The sequence below is a fragment of the Vulpes vulpes genome, chromosome 10 (assembly GCF_048418805.1).
Source record: "Vulpes vulpes isolate BD-2025 chromosome 10, VulVul3, whole genome shotgun sequence".
NCBI classification, from domain to species: Eukaryota; Metazoa; Chordata; class Mammalia; order Carnivora; family Canidae; genus Vulpes; species Vulpes vulpes.
Window position 1 is genome coordinate 65056377 of NC_132789.1, and position 7715 is coordinate 65064091.

General features: G+C 37.8%; 1 pseudogene; it reads left to right on the forward strand.

The window, feature by feature from the left end:
• The first annotated feature begins 3869 nt into the window (after nucleotides 1–3869).
• On the forward strand, nucleotides 3870–4681 carry LOC112915038 (14-3-3 protein zeta/delta pseudogene; annotated as a pseudogene).
• The last annotated feature ends 3034 nt before the right edge of the window (nucleotides 4682–7715 follow it).

Consider the following 7715-nt stretch of genomic DNA (forward strand, 5'->3'; position numbering starts at 1 on the left):
GACAACTGAAGACAGAGAAATAATTAACATTGGCCCGAAGAGTAAAATCAGAAGTGAAATGAGGATCTTCAGACAATTAAGACATGGCAAAAGGGTACTACTACTCAGTAGTACAGAGCTGTTGATAGCAGAAGGTAGAAAAACCTCCAAAGGTCATAGAGAATAAGTAGTTAAACTAAACTCCAAGGCCACTATTATTAATATAATTATTATTACTCCAATATCTGTTTTCTGAAATTATTTCCTGTCCTAAGTTAGTTCATGGTAATAAAAATCATGTCTAAAAGTTGGAATGGATGGGACCTCTCACAGAATCTTTTAAATCTTTTAAATAACGGATGTCATGGGTTGTGAAATAACCTATGTAAAAGGTTTTGAGCATGGAAGAAATAACTATCTTGTACAGTTTGGGAAAAGCCCAGAAGCAGAGATTCCATTCCAACTCTAGGGTTCTATGATCTTTTGCTTCTCCAGAGAAGCTTAGAATGGCACTTGTAACTTTGGTATATAATAGGGTGTCTAATTAGTCACCCAGCTTCAATAGGCGGCTCTAAGCTTTTAATTAAACAAACAGTATTTGAATAGCTGACTAGTTGGGTGTTGGCCAGATACCTGTGTCCTAAATAAAAGGCCAAATTTCTTCACTTAGTAGCCTCAGCTTTTATTAACTCTAATGAGATAAAGTGACAAACCCATAGAAGGGTGGCTGCTACTAGAAGCTGCTCAACTTCAAAGAAAGTGTTGTGAAACACAGATACTTTAATAAAATTAGATGGGTGCGTGTCAATGTATAAACACCCTCAGATACACATTCACCTGCTATACTAAATAATAGAATCATAATATTATGTTCTAGTGCTCTGCACAAATCACTTTTATGTTTGATACCTCATTTGATTATAATATGGTCAGTAAAAAGGAACCTATTATTTCAATTTTAAGAATAAGAAAACCAAGTTTCGAGCCATGTGATAAACCAATTGAACTAGTGCTCAAAACAAAGAACAGTTAAACTGGCATCAAAGATGATTTTAGAGAAGGCAAGAAACATAGTACCATCAATTTCAAATCTCTTGTCGTGTAAATGAAGAACAGAACGTGAGACTCAGAGATAGATACACTTGCTTACGCACATGTGTTAGCATAGAGGAGAACCAAGAAGAGAACTCGTGGGCCACATTAAGAACTCAGATACAGCTTTGCAATTAACAAATAAAATAGAACAATCTATTAAATAAATAAAATAAATATCTAGGGATGAAAACAGACCTTAGACTTCATCCATGCCAGGACTCATTTCTCTGCTAAGAAGATTCTGAGTGCAGGAGAAAATAATTTTGAAACGTCACACTTCACACAGTAGTACACTTGAAAGACAATTCTCCAGATGCAGGATTCTTTTAAAGTAATATAGCTGTATATGCTCAGTTTATCTGCAAGTATTTAAATAACGTGGGTTCAAATTTCACAGGCCTAAATGTCCTCTGTTTCACAGTTTTATAAAGAAAGAAAATATTTTTGATCCAGTGACAAGAATTTTCATGAACTCATGAAGCACTAGTACAATTAAAAAAAAAAGTTAATTCTTATGAAGACCTATGATATGTGTACTAGAAATTTAGTCTTTCAATTTAATGTGTCAAAGACTAATGATTTTAAAATTCATAACTCTCCTTTAGCAAATATGGGATAGACAGGGAAAGAAAAGGTAATATCATGTTTCTAATTTGGACATTAAGTAACACTTTAGGTAGTTCAAGCCAAGCGAAGTTTGATGCAGAGAATTGGTTATGAAGATGTTGGAAAGAATGGAAAATCGAAAGATGAATGGATAAAGAAGCTGTGGTCTACGTATACAATGGAATATTCCTCAGCCATTAGAAACGACAAATACCCACCATTTGCTTCCACGTGGATGGACCTGGAGGGTATTATGCTGAGTGAAATAAGTCAATCGGAGAAAAATATTATATGGTCTCATTCATTTGGAGAATATAAAAAATGTGAACGGGAATAAAGGGGAAAGGAGAGAAAATGAGTGGGAAATATCAGTGAGGGAGACAGAACATGAGAGACTCCTAACTCTGGGAAACGAACAGGGGGTGGCGGAAAGCAAGGTGGGTGGGGGGTGGGGGTGACTGGGTGACTGGCACTAAGGGGGGCACTAGATGGGATGAGCACTGGGTGTTATGCTATATGTTGGCAAATTGAACACCAATAAAAATAAAATTAAATTTTAAAAAAATGGAAAGAATAGGAAGCAGAATATCAGGAAACTGCTGCCATATTTGTGCTGGAACCCAAGAGCCAGCAATGGCTTCTTAGCTGCTGGAGAAACTTCTGTGACCTTCCATGCCTGTTAGAAGGAGGGCTGTTCCTTTCTTCTTCTTCTTCTTTTCTTTTTTTCTTTTTTTTTGAGAGAGAGCACTCACACTACTTGAGAGTGGGGGCCCAGGGTGGGAGGGTACAGGTTAGGGACAAAGGAGAGACGGAGAATCTTAAGCAGGCTCCATGCTCAGTGCAGAGCCTAACATGGGGCTTGAGCTCATGACCCTGAGGTCGTGACCTAAGCCGAAATCATGCGTTGGAGGCTTAACTGACGAGGCACCCAGGTGACCCGAGAACTGCAGGGCAGCTCCTTTCAAAAGCCCTGAAGTGGGTTCTCCAACAGGGCTGGGCCAGGATTTGCAAGTCTCTGGGCTCCTCCCACTTTTTAAACCTCTGCTAATATTTCTCAATGTTGGAATTTCAGAAAGGTTGGCACTTAACACCTCTAGCTTGGCAAGTGTCTCTAAAATATAGTTTTGCAAGCTTCTAACCCTGTTGCCACAGAAGGAAGTACAGAAGGATATGGAGTTGAGGACAATTAAATGATGCACAATTCGACATTTGGTAAATAGTTTTACAATATATTGCTACCAAGAAGATGACCAAGACAAAAGACATTTTCTGTGTATGAGCTAAGTGGGGATAAAACACTTCAGGATCATGGTACAGACTTCCAAGGGAGAGAGGCTGAGTAAAGGCAAAGGCTATTGGATATGTCCTATTTCATGATTGATGTAAATTTTAAAATATAACAGTAGGTGCTCAGAACTTGGTAACGAAAACTCCCAGTTAATACTCCCTTCCCTTAAGAAAAACCCAAATGTTCCAAAGAGAAAGAACTGCTGCCATATGATATCATTCCCACTGACTTAGATTATGAGTTCTGGAATCAGACCTATCTGAATTCGAAGTTGGCCTCTGTTATTTACTGGCTGGGTGACATTGGGGCATTGAGTTATTTAAGCTCTCTGAACTTCATTTTCCTAACTAACCTCAAATGGATAGAATCCACACCTAATAGGATTGTTATGAAAATGACAATGGGTAACATAAACCATCCAAGCACATAATACGTGGCCAATAAATGTTAGCTCGGTTCCCTGCAGCTCCTGCCACTTTGAGTATGTATGATTCAGGTTAAAATTATTATTCTGGAATGGATTGTTCCTACACAGAATTAGGATCACATTTTCTTTTCCAACCTTTTTGACTACTTACACATGAAATTGCTAAAATTATTACTTGTGAGGAATTAAAGTTGGTGGTCAGTCTTTAGGTCTGACTAGATTATAGATATTATCAGTAAATATTGAAGATGGGAAGCCTGGGTGGCTCAGCGTTAAGCATCTGCCTTCAGCCCTCTGCAGCCTGCTTCTCCCTCTATGTCTCTCATGAATAAATAAATAAAATCTTTTTTAAAAAAGTAAATATTAAAGGTGAGTAAGCATTTGTACAGAGGGAAATAATTTGAATATTCTTCAATTCAGAGCATTTAAAAAATGTTACAAAGAATAATCATTTGTGGCCCCTGTCCACTGCCACCCACTCCGGACACAGAACATCCAATCATGGATAAAAATGAGCTGGTGCAGAAGGCCAAACTGGCTGAGCAGGCTGAGTGATATGATGACATAGCAGCCTGCATGAAGTCCGTAACTGAGCAAGGAGCTGGATTACCCAATGAGGAGAGGAATCTTCTGTCAGTTGCTTATAAAAATGTTGTAGGAGCCCCTAGGTCATCTTGGAGGGTCATCTCAAGAATTGAGCAAAAGACAGAAGGTGCTGAGGAAAAACAGCAGATGGCTCAAGAAGCCAGAGAGAACATTGAGACCGAGCTAAGAGATCTCTGCAATGATGTCCCTTTTGGAAAAGTTTTTGATCCCCAATGCTTCACAAGCAGAGAGCAAAGTCTTCTATTTGAAAATGAAAGGGGAAAAAAAAAAAAAAAGAAAAGAAAGGAGACTACTACCGTTACTTGGCCGAAGTTGCTGCTGGTGATGACAGGAAAGGGATTGTGGATCCCTTTCAACAACAAGCATACCAAGAAGCTTTTGAAATCAGCAGAGAGGACATGCAACCAACACATCCTATCAGATGGGGTCTGGCCCTTAACTTCTCTGTGCTCTATTAAGAAATTCTGAACTCCCCGGAGAAAGCCTGCTCTCTTGCAAAGACAGCTTTTGGTGAAGCCATTGCTGAGCTTGATACATTAAGTGAAGAGTCATACGAAGACAGCACGCTAATACTGCAATTACTGAGAGACAACTTGACATTGTGGGCATCGGACACTCAAGGAGACAAAGCTGAAGCAGGAGAAGGAGGGGAAAATTAACCGGCCTTCCAACTTTTGTCTGCTTCATTCTAAAATCTACACAGTAGACCATTTGTCATTCATGCTGTCCCACAAATAGTTCTTTGTTTATGGTTTATGACAGGTGTATGTTACTTCTATTTGAATTTCTATATTTCCCATGTGGTTTTTATGTTGAATATTAGGGGAGTAGAGCCAGTTAACATTTAGGGAGTTATCCATTTTCATCTTGAGGTGGCCAATATGGGGATATGGAATTTTTATACTAGTTATAAATGTTTGGCATGGTACTTTTGGTACATTGTGGCTTCACAAGCGCCAGTGTTAAAACTGATACTTAATAAATGTTTTATTAATTAGATTTGGAAATGCTTTATTTTTAAAATGTATTAAATATTGTATGAATGTAAGTTTAATTCATCATACTGCCAGCCATATTTCCTTATGATATGGAGAACAAATTAGCTTCATATGTATCAAAGCACTAACAGCAATTGTTATGAATTGAATTGTGCCCCCCAAATTAATATGTTGAAGCTCTATTCCTTAATTTGACTTTATTTAAACATAGGGTGGTTAGGGAATTATCTAAATGAGGTTAAATGAAGTCATTAGGGAGGGGCCCTAATCAAATAGGGCTAGAACTGAATTTGCCAGAATATCGATTATGGACTTCTGGCCTCCAGAGCTCAGAGAAATGAAGTTCTGTTGCTTGAGCCACCCAGCCTGTGATATTTCATTATGCAGTCCAACTAGACTAATATAACAATAACATAAAACATATAAACTTGGACTAGTTTTCCCTGAGGAAGAACATCACAGTACCTTTTGCCCTTTGAGGGGAGAAAAAACAAAACAAAACAAAACAAAAAACCCAACTACCTCTTGTAATACCACTTTGTGTTCTGGGAGAAGAGGTGGGTAGGTTTGCACCTGGATCTGGAAACCTTTCGGGAAATTCAGGGGTCTCAGTCCACACTTTCTCTTTGAAGTTCAATGTTACATTCCTTCTCAATGAATAAAAGTGCTAACTGAAGGATAGCAGAGTTGCTGAGGGTGATTCAAATCCAACTGTAAGGAAGTTTGCAGGTTGTATCCTTCTCACTAGGGTACCACAGAAACCTCCGTATGTAGCTTTGTGAGGGAAAGGGAATGCTCATTCTGAAAAGTGCAAAGCTGCCATAGCTTTTCAAATTCTTGCTAACTTTGTTAGTGTAGGTTAGGAAGAAATGTAGGACTCTCAAAGTTGACTCTTCTGCACTTTCAGGGATCTGAGCTTGTTTGCAGTGGGCACAGATCTCACTTTGGGGATCCACTCTTTGAGCCTGAAATCCTGTGAGAGCAAGAGAAACGGGGACAGCTAAAAAGCTAGAGGTGCAAGTAAACTGTTCACATTTTCAAAACTCCCTTCCCAGTATTCTGTTAGCAGAACTGCTCTGTTTTTATAAAGAGGAGGGAAGTGAAGGAGAGAGAACTGATGCTAGATTTCCTAATGAATATAAACATTTACTCAAGTGATTGATGGGAAAAATACAAAAATGTGACTCTATTGCTACCCCGATCTAGTGGTTTAGATCTTACAGATTGTCGTGTGAATGTAACTTAATACGAAAATGTTTAAATGAGACACTCCAATTACAGACAATTTTATGAATATTAAAAATAGTAAGTTAGACATCTATACAATTTGATGAAATGATAGCAGTAATTTGCTTTCCTTCCAATTAAACTATCAAGGATTGCTAATGAAAATGCTGGAGGTTGTTAGGTAGGCGATGCTAATGAATATAGCGGCCTGGATAGCACTAGCAGATTGCCACTATGTGGAATGTGGGCCCATTATTGCTACGTTTTCTGATTTTTTTCAAGAGAACCCATGAAAATACGAACATTTAAAAAGATTTTATTTAAATTCCAGTTGGTTAACATACAGTGTAATATTAGTTTCAGGTGTAAAATACAGTGACTCAACACTCCCTCATGACATCCAGTGCTCATCACAGCAAGTGCCCTCCTTAATTCCCATCACCCATTTCACCCATCCCTCCCCACCTCTGGTAGCTGTCAGTTTGTTCTCTATTGTCAAGAGTCTGTTTCTTGGTTTGCCTCCCTCTCTCCTTTTTTCCATTTTGCTCATTTGTTTTGTTTCTTAAGTTCCACATGTGAGTGAAAGTATATAGTATTTGTCTTTTTCTGACTTATTTTGCTTAGCATAATGCTAACTCTATCAATGTCATTGTAAATGGCAACAATTCATTCTTTTATATAACTAATATTTCATTATATTATATTATATTATATTATATATTATACTATATTATATATAATTATATATATATATACCACCTCTTCTTTATCCATTCATCAGTGGATGGACACTTTAACTGTTTCCATAATTTCTGAATTGTAGATAGTGCTGCTATAAACATCAGGGAGCATGTATCCCTTTGAATTAATATTTTTGTATTCTTTGAGTAAATGCCTAGTAGTGCAGTTCCTAGATTGTAGGGTAGTTCTGTAGTTCTATTTTTAACTTTTTGAAGAACCTCCATACTGTTTTCCACCGTGGCTGCACCCGTTTGCATTCCCACCAACAGTGCAACGGGTCCCCCTTCCCTGCATCCTCACCAACACTTGTTCTCGTTTTGTAAATTTGAGCCATTCTGACGGGCGTGAGATGATTTTTCATTATAGTTTTGATTTGTATCTCCCTGATGATGAGTACTATTGAGCATCTTTTCATGTGTCTGTGGCTGTCTGTGCATCTTCTTTGGAAAAATGTCTATGCAAAGCTAGAGACATCACAATTCTGGACTTCAAGTTATATTACAAGCTATAGTAATCAAAACAATATGATACTGGCACACAAACAGACACATATATCAATAGAACAGAACTGAAAACCCAGAAATGAATCCACAGCTATATTGTCAATTTATCCTCAGCGAAGTAGGAAAGAAGATCCAATGAATTTTTTTTAATGTAACACCTTACCATATTAAATGCATGGCAATAGATTACAATTTAAAAGATGCTAAAGCCAAATACGGTATTTCTGAATGCAGACACTAAAAAG